Here is a 12,847-nt window from a genome sequence, read left to right on the forward strand (position 1 = left end):
GACTAGAGCAGTGTAAAAGAGGGCATACACCAATGAGCAAATACAAGGAGGGAGCACAAATAGGACTGAGGTCTTAGGCTCGTGGAATGTGGATGAAGTCTTTTTTGTAGTCATCTCTTTTGCTGTCATACAGTTGCTTAAGTCTTCAGCAATGAATGAAATCAAAGGCTCAAAACAGAGACATAAATGGGTGTAAGTAGAAGAGACAACCATTAGACAACCCTTGAGGAATTTTGCTTTAGAGGGAAGCAGAAAATGGGGTGGTGTCTAAAATGGGCTGTGGGGTCAAGGGAAGGGAGGGGCTTCTATGAAGATATAAAAAGAGCTACATATTTTTATGCTGATGGGAATGGTCTGTTAGAGAGGAGCAAAAGTGATGCTGGAGCAAAGCCCTTCAGTAAGGGAGAGGAAATGTGGCCTCCTCAAGTGGGGGTAAGCAGGGACAGGCCAGCAGCCACGTGGAGAATAGGGGCGGAGATACAGGTAGGTTGGCTGTTTGATGGTACGAAGTTGAGGAAATTCTATTCTGATTGATTATATTACCTTCAGTGAAATAAGCAAAATGATGAATCAACTAAGAATGGGGTTTTTTGGAAGTTTTGAGATAAAAAGTGAAGTATTAAATGGTCTCAGAAATGGAAAGAGTTAAGGGACCAAGACAGTATGGTAGAATTTCCTGAGAAAACGGAGGATCTTGGGTAATAGGTCTTATTGACATATCCCACTGCAAGACAACCTGTCTCAAGTACATGATATCAATGCCTTGAACACACAGTCTTTCTTTTTTTCTGTGTCTCTTAAAGAACCCAGTTTCAGTTCTATAAATTGCTAGTATCCTCCTTTTTCATTTTATATGTGAACAATGATGTTGAAAGTACACTCGAGAGCAGCTGTCTTAAAGTATCAGCTTACATCTACTCTTCGAATGTTTTGTCATTATACCAGAACATCTTCTGCAAACAGAATAATCTGACCCTAGGCACTGACACCATCACCCATCAGAAACCATGACCTATGATTTACAGGTGTGAATTAGATCGTAGACTCTCGAGAACTGACACCCCTCAGCAACTGCAAAATGAAGAAATCTGTATCATTTTGCTTGGGATGAGTGATGTAGGATTTTTTTTTTTAACGTAATGGCTCTAAGAGAAGACAAGGTCACACAAATTGCATGACTAACTCCTCTCAAAAGTTTGATATTTTTTTGCAGCCTACACGCTGATGTCATTAACAGTACTTAATACCAGTGAGGTGGATATGATTGCATAGTGGAATTTATTCTAAGTGGATCAGGAAATGAGGGAGAGAAATGAACATATTAAAAGGAAAACCAAATTTAAATACTTAAAATAATTGACCAGGAAAAATGATCAGTGTATATTTTATCTTTTGTTTCTTTAAAAATATGTGTTGTATGGAAATTGTGATGAGCAGAAAAGAACAGTTCAAAGGTACAGGTACCTAACTGGGTTTTCCTGTCAATTTCCCCAAATGTCTAGCTCATAGGCGCCTCTATGGTTCACCTCTGCACAGATGAAAATCTTTCTTTAACAGACTAGAAGGCAGAATTCTGAATATTTATAGCCTGAAGTTACTGTCTGTGAATCTGGTAGCTTAGACCAGAGAATGTTGTTTTGAACACTGGTGATTTAGGCACTTTCCAGATAACATTTAAATGACCGTTTCTAAGCACTTGCCAAACTTGTGAAAAAATTTAAAAATCTAAATTAAATCAGTAGTGAACTGACATTTTTTGCATGCCAAGGTAATGCCCGAGGTGATACCCAAAGTGAATGTGGAAAAAGAGGGACGCTCATCCTGCTCTCAGGAAAAGTCTGAATTGACACAGCTTTTTCAAGCAAACTTGATAAAATGTTCTCCAAAGTCTTAAAATGTTCATTTATTTAATCAGAAGTATTTATTGAGTGTCTTCTATATCAAGTGCTAGAAATTATATTCTATCAGTAAGTGAGTAAACATTACACAGATAATTACAAGGGCAATGGGCCCTGTGAAAGAGAAATCAAAAGGACCTGAGACCAAAGTATTAGTCCTGAGAAAGTAATTAGAATTATACAATTACATATAACCTAAACAAGGAGAACTACTTATATGTTCACAAGCAAGGGATTAAATAAATTATTGTATATCCATGCAATGGAATAATGTGATGGAAATAAGAGTAAATTTACAGAAAAATACCTAATAACATGACAAATGCTTATAACATACTGTTAATGGAAAACACTATAAAAGTGTGCTATAAAAGTGTGTCCAGTATGACCCAATTTGGTGAAAACTAAACAAAACTATTTCTCAATCTCGATCCTTATCCGTCATCTATGAAAGATATACCAGAAAATACTACCAATGAAAATTGCTGGCTGGGGATATTAGAGCAATACCTTCTTCTTTGTGCTTATCTTCATGAACATTCTTGTAGTTTGTAAGAAGTAATAATAGTGAAGAAGTCTAGAATTGGGCACGGGATAAGTGACATTTGAGAGAGAAGACCTAAGGAAAGTATTATTCAACCACTCTTCTAAATTACCCAAAATCTGTTCTTGTGTTAAATTAGATCAACAGAATACAGTATTCCTGAAATACATTTTTTAAATCCCCTCCAGAAATGCTTTCACCAAGTTATAATTGAATGTTGAACTCAACTTTATTAAGGCAATCTGAAGAACATTTTCTTTCCTTTTTTGTGGTGAACGGAAGTGCAGCGTTTATTATAAGGTGCCAAACAAAGAGTCCAGGACAGTTAGTGCTGGAAGAAACCAAACTCCCGTATAGGTTTCAAGAAAGCAGTTTTTTAATTGGAGTTTGTTTGATTTGCAATGTTGTGTTGGTTTGTGCTGTACAGCGGAGTGAATCAATTATATATATATATAAAAAATATTATTTTATATATATAATATATATATATGTATCTATCTATCTCAGTATCTCAACTCTTTTTTTAGATTCTTTCCTCATGTAGGTCATGACAGAGTATTGAGTAGAGTTCCCTATGCTATACAGTAAGTCCTTATCAGTTATTTATTAAGAAAACATTTTTAAAGGCCAAGTGAGGGAGGGTGGTTACAGGGTGTGTGATTAGCTTGTGCGCACTTCTCTGATTGCTGGTGACAGGGTGGTGTCACAGGGGTCAACATTATCAGTCCTTACACTCCAGTAGGCCTGAGGGCTGCACACTCATGTTCATCAAGTTTAACACTGTCTGTTTGGTGGGGGTTTTCACAACTGTAAAACAACTCAGAATACTATTATATAGGGACTTCAGAGAGGAGCTAAAGCAGATGATATAGGGGATGGGCCTGTCCCAGGAAGGTCGCATCGAGTCCTGCTCTGTTACATTCAGTTCAGTTCAGTCCAGTCACTCAGTCGTGTCCAACTCTTTGCGATCCCATGAATCGCAGCATGCCAGGCCTCCCTGTCCATTAAGACTGCATTATGGTTCAACTTCTTCTCTGTCCTACCTATTTTCCTAACTCCTCCATGGTGCTAATCCTAAATGCCCCTCTCCCCCTGCCCCCACCTGCCTCCAAATTCAAGCAGACAAATCTCCATTTGAGAGCCTATTTCAAGGGACCCAGACCCAAGATGCCATCCAATCTGATCTTCTTGTTTCTAAGGTAAGATTGTATTGCTATAAGCTTCCCTCTTAGAACTACTTTTGCTACACCCCACAGGTTTTGGGTCATTGTGCTCTCATTTTCACTTGTCTCTAGGTATCAGTGATCTATTAGTTGTTTAGTAGCTTATTGTTTAGTCTTCACGTGTTTGTGTTTTTATAGTTTTTTTCTTGTGACCAGTGTTAGTCACTCAGTCATGTCCGACTCATTGTGACCTCATGGACTGCAGCCCACCAGGCTCCTTTGATCATGGAATTTCCCAGGCAAGAATACTGGAGTGGGTTGCCATTTCCTTCTCCAGGGGGATCTTCCTGATCCAAGGATGGAACCTGGGTCTCCTGCATTGCAAGCAGATTATTTACTGTCTGAGCCATCAGGGAAGCCTCTCCTCCTATTTTTTTTTGGTAGTTTATTTCTAATCTCATAGTGTTGTGCTCAGAAAAAATGACTGATATGATTTCAGTTTTCTTGAATTTACCAAGGCTCACCTTGTGGCCCAGCATATGGTCAACACTGGAGAATGTTCCGTGTGCACTTGAGAAGAATGTATAGTCTGCTGCTTTTGGATGGAATATTCTATAAATACCCATTAAGTTGAACTGGTCTAAAGTGTCATTTAAGGCCTTTGTTTTCTTGTTATTTTCTGCTGGATGATCTGTCCATTGATGAAAGTGGGGTGTTAAAGTCCCCCACTATTATTGTGTTCCCATCAATTTCTCCCTTTAGGTTGTTAGTATTTGCCTCACATATTTATGCCCCTCTGTTGGGTGCATATATATTTCAGTTCAGTTGCTCAGTCGTGTCTGACTCTTTGTGACCCCATGAACTGCAGCACGCCAGGCTTCCCTGTCCATCACCAACTCCCAAAGCTTGCTCAAACTCATGTCCATCAAGTCGGTGATGCCATCCAACCATCTCATCCTCTGATGTTCCCTTCTCCTCCTGCCTTCAAACTTTCCCAGCATCAGGGACTTTTCTAAGGTGTCAGTTTTTTGCATTAGGTAGCCAAAGTATTGGAGTTTCAGCTTCAGCGTCAGTCCTTGCAATGAATATTTGGGACTGATTTTCTTTAGGATTGACTGGTTTGATTTCCTTGCAGTCCAAGGGACTCTCAGGAGTCTTCTCCAACACCACAGTTCAAAAGCATCAATCCTTCGGGGCTCAGTTATGGTCCAACTCTCGCATCCATACATGACTATTTGAAAAACCATAGCTTTGACTAGACAGAACTTTGTGGGCATATATATTTATAAATGCTGTATCTTCTTGGATTGAACCCTTGATCATTATGTAGTATCTTTCTTTGTCTAAGTCTTTGTTTTAAAGTCTATTTTGTCCAATATGAGTATTGCTATTCCAGCTGTCTTTTGATTTCCTTTTGCATGGAATACCTTCTCCCATCCCCTTACTTTGAGTCTGTAAATGTTACTAGGTCTAAAGTGGGTCTCTTGTAGACAGCATATATACGGGTCCTGTTTTTGTATCCACTGAGCCAGTCTCGGTGGTGCATTTAATCCGTTTACATTTAGGGTAATTACTGATATGTAGGAATGAAAAGAAATTAAGACAGCCCAAAGAGACCTCTGGGACAACATTAAACACACCAACATTCACATTACAGGGGTCTCAGAAGGAGAAGAGAGAAAGGACCTAAAAGAAAATATTTGAAGAGATAATAGCTGAAAACTTCCTTAACCTGGGAAAGGAAATAGTCAACCAAGTCCAGAAAGTGCAGAGTCCTAGGCTGGATAAACCCAAGGAGGAACACACTGAGACACATAGTACTCAAACTGACAAAAATTAAAGACAAAGATAAATTATTAAAAGCAACAGGAAAAAATGACAAAGAGCATACAAGGGAACTCCCATAAGGTTATCAGCTGATTTTTCAATAGAAACTCTACAAGCCAGAGGGACTGGCACAATATTTTTAAGGTGATGAAGGGGAAGAAACTACAACCAAGAATACACTACCCAACAAGACTCTTGTTCAAATTTGATAGAGAAATTGAAAGTTTTATAGACAAGCAAAAGTTAAGATAATTCAGCACCACCAAACAAGCTCTACAAGTGCAAAAGGAACTTCTCTAGGCAAGAAACACAAGAGAAGGAAAAGACCTACAAAAAATATGCATGAAAAAATTAAGAAAATGATGAAGAACATTATTATAGTTCAAAATATTGACCCTTACTGCTCCTTTTATTTCTTTTTTTCTTTTTTTGGCTTTGCCCCAAAACTGTCTTGTAAATGTCTCCTTAAGATATTAACATTCCATATGTGATGTGTTCAAAGTTCAGAGAAATTATACCCTTTTATCATCTGCACACTAAGCATGTATTAATGAAGCCCAGTTATGGTAACTTTGGGGGCAATTATTTACCTATTGGTTTCTACTAATCACATGATCTTTTATTTTTCTTTTTTCGGTATACCAACAAAACTGATAACCCCGTGGCATATAGGATCTTTGTTCCTTGACTGGGGATTGAACCCATGCCCCCTGCATGGAAGCTCAAAGTCTTAACCACTGGACCACGAGGGAAGTCCCATACTCCTTTCATAAAGAGCCACTGGACAGGTTTTTAAGAGAATTGATTCCAGGAAAGAGGTTACTTTTCACTGAGCTTTTATCAAATAGCACACATTTGAGAATCTTACTTCTTATTGCCTTGTCTGCCAGAAACATTAGAGCTAAATTCAGGGATCAATTAACATAAAGATCTAGCTCCTGGTACAACTAGTTTTGTCCTTTTAAGTGACATGTGCTGCTCATTTTTATAATTTTAAGCTCTTCTGTCTTTTAATAGGCAAATTCCCTCAAATTGTCTTTCTAAATAGACATGCAAGGTAGAGGGATGTCCAGATGCTCTATAGTAAATAAACACAAAAAAAGGGAAGTTAGTACTCTTTTGCTCTTTGTACATATCCATAACACTAAAGTTTTAAAATAGTCATCCTTGTAATAGTCAATATGCTTTTCCTAACTTGTTTAGCCTTTTACATGAATAGTGAAAACATTAACTTTATCTCAGCCTCCTTGAATTATAATGGTTTTAAACAATGGCACCCCACTCCCGTACTCTTGCCTGGAAAATCCCATGGATGTCCTCCAGGAGCCTGGTGCGCTGCAGTCCATGGGGTCGCTAGGAGTCAGACACGACCGAGCGACTTCACTTTCACTTTTCACTTTCATGCCTTGGAGAAGGAAATGGCAACCCACTCCAGTGTTCTTGCCTGGAGAATCCCAAGGACGGGGGAGCCTGGTGGGCTGCTGTCTATGGGGTGGTACAGAGTCAGACAAGACTGACGCGGCTTAGCAGCAGCAAACAGAATCTTTACTATAACTTCATTATTCTATTAGTAAACTGTTGGTCAAAACATTAGTTTTTCAGACAGCATATTGTTTTGGAAAGTTTAAATTAATGAAATACATTTTCCTATCATAGAAGGAATATTGAGAGAACATTTGAAACCTTTAAGTCTAGTCAATTCTGGTTCCAGCTTTTTTTTTTTTTAATCACTACTCTTTCTTTCTGTATTACTTTTGTGAGATGACTTTAACCTTTAGGAACACTAATTTGGGATGAAATTTCGTATTCTCCTAATGACTAGGGGGTGAAGTGTCTAAATGACCTTTTTCATCTCCAGGGAGATGACTGCTATAGGTCAGGCTTGAGGTCATTGGCTAAAGAATTACAAAGAAAGTCATAGTTTTGGCAGATACAGATAAAGCTACCACAGATAAAGCTGATGCTTCTGTGATGAAAGAGAAAAATATTACTCCTCTCTTCTGAGCATAAATAAACATTGGCTATAATCAGCCAGGTTTGGTGGTTTGGAGTTTAAAATATTTCTAAATTTGATACACATTACCATATGTGGTCAGGTTAAAGTTATTGATGTCTGGGAACATTTCTGGGAAAACAGAAATATTTCCAGAAAAAGATAAAGAATCTTAGAACTGTAGAGATGGAAGAACTCTATGGTAGTCTGTTTGGTATCTAGAAAGGCTAACACAGGTTCGTAATATGCAGAAACTCTCTCTGGAAAACTGAAGTAAGATTGTTTTTGCAACTTCTTGCTGTAATGCACTTTTATTCAGCCTTTCCATAAAAAAAACTGATGAAAAGTAGGAATTTGCATGATTAACACAATACATGATTATGGTAATCGATGTTGCCCTGTCCTGAAAACTGTCTTGTCAATGTCTCCTTAAGATATTAACATTCCATATGTGATGTGTTCAAAGTTCAGAGAAATTATGCCCTTTTATCATCTGCTCATTAAACATCTATTAATGAAGCCCAGTTATGGTAACTTTGGGGGCAGTTATTTACCTATTGGTTTCTACTAATCATGTGATCTTTTATTTTTCTTTTTTTGGTATACCAACAAAACTGATCTCCTTAGGTATAGATTTACATGAGTATTGTAGGCCTGGGATTAGGCGATTGAATTTTTAACTTTCATGTCATCTTTTTTTTTTTTAATATATTTATTTATTTGAGTGTACCAGGTCTTAGTTTCAGCATGTGGAATATGGTTCCCTGACCAGGAATCAAACCTGGGCCCCCTGCACTGGGAGCACAGAGTCTTAGCCACTGGACCACCAGGGCAGTCCCTTTGTCATCTTTTTTAATTGACTTTTCTCTAACCAGATTTTGCCATGCTATACTTGCTCAATTTATTCTTTTTTAAACTTAGAAGTAGAATTTTACTATATCTGCTAATTTTATCTTAACACTTATAACTTGTAAAAAGGCTTTTAAATTTTTATTTCATCATCTGTACTAAATTGGCATTCCCAGCTTTATGATGCCAAAATTTTAACAAGAATGGCACCTCTATAAAGGCATGAGCACTGTTCATTGGTAAGAATATAACATAGTACTGTCACTTTGGAGGTGAATTTGGCAGTGTCTTTTAAAATTAAAATTGAAAATGCAGGAACCCAATAAATCCATCACTAGATAACAGCTCTGGAGAACAAGTTGAATATATGAGCATGGAGACAAGTACAAAGAAGGATCCTACACCACTGTTTGTAATGGCCAAGATTTGTGGACAGCCTAAATGTACATCAGTCAGGGAATGGTTAAGTACTATGGATATATTCCTTGGGAATACCCTGTAGCCATTAAAATGAGCAAAGCAGATTCATGTTTAGTTATGACATAAAGAATTCTAATACATACATTGAGCAAAAACAAGTTACTGAGAGTTAAGGAAAAATGATAGCATTTAAGTAAAGATACATATACTCATTGGGCTTCCCAGGTGGCACATTGGTAAAGAAACTGTCTGTCAATGCAGAAGACATGGGTTCGATCCCTGGGTGGGGAAGATCCCCTGGAGGAGGAAATGGCAACTCACTCCAGTATTCTTGCCTGGAAAATCCCATGGACAGAGGAGCCTGGCAGGCTATAGTCCATGGGGTCACAAAAGAGTCAGACACAACTGAGCACGCACACATGCACTCATACTAAATAATACTGTGTGTTTTCTATGGTATACATACATATGTAAATGCACAAAGGAAAATTTGAAATGATGACCAAACTGAGAAAAATGGTTTGATCTGGGGAGAAGTGGGAAGTGCCTGGGATTGGGGGTTGAGTCCAAGGGATACTCTCACCATTATCTGTAATGCTTTCATTTTCTACAGAGATATTATATAACTTAGTATTACTATACAAAATTAATCTTTAATTAAAACCCAACAACAAAAAGAAACCTAATTCAAGTTATCAATAAAAATGTTTAAAAGTAAAACATCCTTAAACCCATATTAAAAACATACTTCTTCATTTTATAGAAATGACAAATTAAGAAATGGGAAACCAATTATAAGACATTGGCTGCCTAAAAAGCCCAGGAACATCTTCTGAATGGAGGAATCTCAATGTGCCTTTGTGGAATTTTGGGGTGGGTGGTGATGGGTTAGTTACTAAGTCATGTCTGACTCTTTGAGACCTCATGGACTGTATAGCCCACCAGGTTCCTATTACCATGGGATTCTCCAGGCCAGAATACTGGAGTGGGCAGCTGTTCTGTTCCCAACCCAGGGGTCAAACCCAGGTCTCCTGCATTTCAGGCAGATTTTTTACCATCTGAACCACCAGGGAAGCCCAAGAATACTGGAGTGGATAGCCTATCCCTTCTCTAGGGGATCTTCCCAACCTAGGAATTGAACCAGGGTATCCTGTACTGCAGGCGTATTCTTTACCAGCTGAGCTACCAGGGAAGCCCCTATTTTATTGTTTATTTCCAGTCTGTTGCAACCACAAGCAAAGCTGAAGTGTGTGTATTGACCAAAAAGTTCACTCCTGTTTTTCTGTGAGATTTCTATATGTATGTCTCTGTGCCCATCTGAGAACTAGACCACTATATCTGATTCTAGGTTTAATTTGCATTTCTTTCACTCCCATGTTTTATATTTTATTTGTATTTCTTTTTCTATGAACTACTTGTTCGTGGGCCTTTGCCTGTGTTTTCTCACTAATACTTAAGGTCTCTTTGTATTTTAGATTAACTTTGATTCACAGATAATGTATAATTTCCCAGCTTGTCATTTGTGTTTTGACTTGGTTTAGAGCAGGGAGCTGTGGCACTGGAGGGGGTACTTGTGTTAAATTTATGTAATTGAAGGGTTCATTCATATAGCTTTCCCAAAATCAAGGAGCAGTCTGTCCCAAAGGTAAATTCAGGTTCCCACTTCTTGCACTGTTGCTTTAAAATGACAAGGGTTTTTTTCCTCCTGTATTTTGCCCATTAAAAAAAACCAACAAAACTGCCTTGTATTGACAGTCAGGATGCCCCCCTTTAATTTCAAATAAAGAATAGATGGACAAGGTAATTGGAATCTCTCCAACCTGAGCAGACCACACAGAAGATAAAGCATAACATAAAGAAAGGGCCTTTCTGTAAGGGGCATCTTTGAAATGTATTCATTATTAACAACAATTTATTTGAATGAAATTAATACAAGGAAGGCTGAGCTCCTCTGATTTAATAGCTTTCTCCATCCAACTCTTACTATAGTATCAGATCAGATCAGTCGCTCAGTCGTGTCCGACTCTTTGCGACCCCATGAATTGCAGCACGCCAGGCCTCCCTGTCCATCACCAACTCCGAGAGTTCACTCAGACTCACGTCCATCGAGTCAGTGATGGCATCCAGCCTTCTCATCCTCTGTCGTCCCCTTTTCCTCCTGCCCCCAATCCCTCCCAGCATCACAGTCTTTTCCAATGAGTCAACCCTTCGCATGAGGTGGCCAAAGTACTGGAGTTTCAGCTTTAGCATCATTCCTTCCAAAGAAATCCCAGGGCTGATCTCCTTCAGAATGGACTGGTTGGATCTCCTTGCAGTCCAAGGGACTCTCAAGAGTCTTCTCCAACACCACAGTTCAAAAGCATCAATTCTTTGTATAGAGCTAATTAAAAAACATAGAACATATTACTTCTAGCATCCCTCTCTTTAGTAGGTAAAAATAAAAGGCATTGTAGTTGTCCAGTGGTCCTCAGGGAAGCCCAAGATAATTTAAGGGTAAAAGACATAGTGAAGTTTTTATTTTTCTGATTTTAGGAGTTGATTCTGGGAAGGCAAAATCATAGAGCTTATGAGAGGAGACTGATCACTTGATTAATACAGTCATAGATGCCTGAAAACAGTGCATGATTGTAGCTTGACTGTCTGTTTAGAGTGACAGTACAATATTTAAAAATAAAATGCCCTGAGGTGGCATAATTAAGCTTCTTGGCTATTTCAGGAACTTCGGTATGTTTGTTGTTACTTACCTGTTTTAAGAAATCAAGGACACAAAATCCACATAAAGCACAAATCATTATTCTGAGACCAGAACCTGCCATGTAGGAGGGAAGGTTAACAATAACCTTTTCCTGCCTCTCGTGGAGATGGAATAGAGGCGCTCACTCTGCTGATGGTCATGTGGTGACTCAAGAACTGGTTAGATGATTTCTGATATACTAGGCTTTGGAAGTCAGTAATTTATGTATTTTAGTAAACTTTCATAAGGAAATGGGGTTAGTGTGATTTCTTTCAAAACTGGTTAACATTTAGAGTTCCACTGTCATTGATCACACCCATGCATAATGTAGATAAAAAGTCTGGTTTTTCAAAAGAGCTTTCTAAAATGAAACTAGTGCATGTGTTCATTTAGTATATATTAGTTCAGACTCTGCTTATTGCCACTAGGTCCAAGAACACAGCAATGTTTAGGGCAAAAAGATCTCTTCCTTTAAAGCACTTTATATTCTATTGAAGTGGGATGACTGATAACATATAAGGAAATGAATAAATAAGATACAATTTTAGATAATAAGTTTTATGTAGTAGTGAGTAGCCAGAGATTATTTTTAGAAAATAAAAATAATTTGACTATCCGAGGTAATCAGTACTAACATTTTAATATATCTCATTCTAATATGGGCTTTAACAAATTTAACAAATGGATTATTATTCTATAGTTTTGCAAACTACTTTCAATTCACAATATATTATAAGCATTTGTATTCTATTATAAAACTGTCTATGTGGCTTCATGGAACACATTGGTTTCTATGACTATAACATGATTTACTAAAATTAATTTGTTCATCTTTAATTATTTATATTATCCTTCATTTTTTCTCATTATGATCAATTCACTGAATACCAGGGTTGCTAAATATATACATATGTGATTTTTTTTCTTGAGAGTAAATTTCTTACACTAAAACTGTTGGCCCACATTAAATTTACATAATTTCAAAAATTTAAGAATGTGATGCACACATTGCCTTTTCAAAACGCTACAATAATTTATCCTCCCATCTGGCAGTTCATGAAGTTTCCCATTCATCCTGTTTTTTGGTAACCTGAGTTAATATTATTTCTTTTTTTCTCTCAATTTCATAGGAGAATATTTCCATTTTTATTTCAACATGCATTTCTTTATTTTTTCTAAGATATAATTCACATACCATAAAATTCACCATTTTAAAGTATATAGCTGAGTGTTATTTTAGTATTTTCACAAAGTTGTGCAACCATCACCATTATCTTAACTCCAGAGCTTTTCCATCACCCCCACTAGTGGTCACTCCTCAGCTGCCTCCTCTCCCACCCCTTGGCAGCCACTCATCTGCTTTGTATCTCTGTGGATTTTTCTCTATTCTTGACATTTTGTATACCTGAAGCAAAAGTT

The sequence above is a fragment of the Bos mutus genome, chromosome 17 (assembly GCF_027580195.1).
Source record: "Bos mutus isolate GX-2022 chromosome 17, NWIPB_WYAK_1.1, whole genome shotgun sequence".
In the NCBI taxonomy this organism is placed as follows: domain Eukaryota; kingdom Metazoa; phylum Chordata; class Mammalia; order Artiodactyla; family Bovidae; genus Bos; species Bos mutus.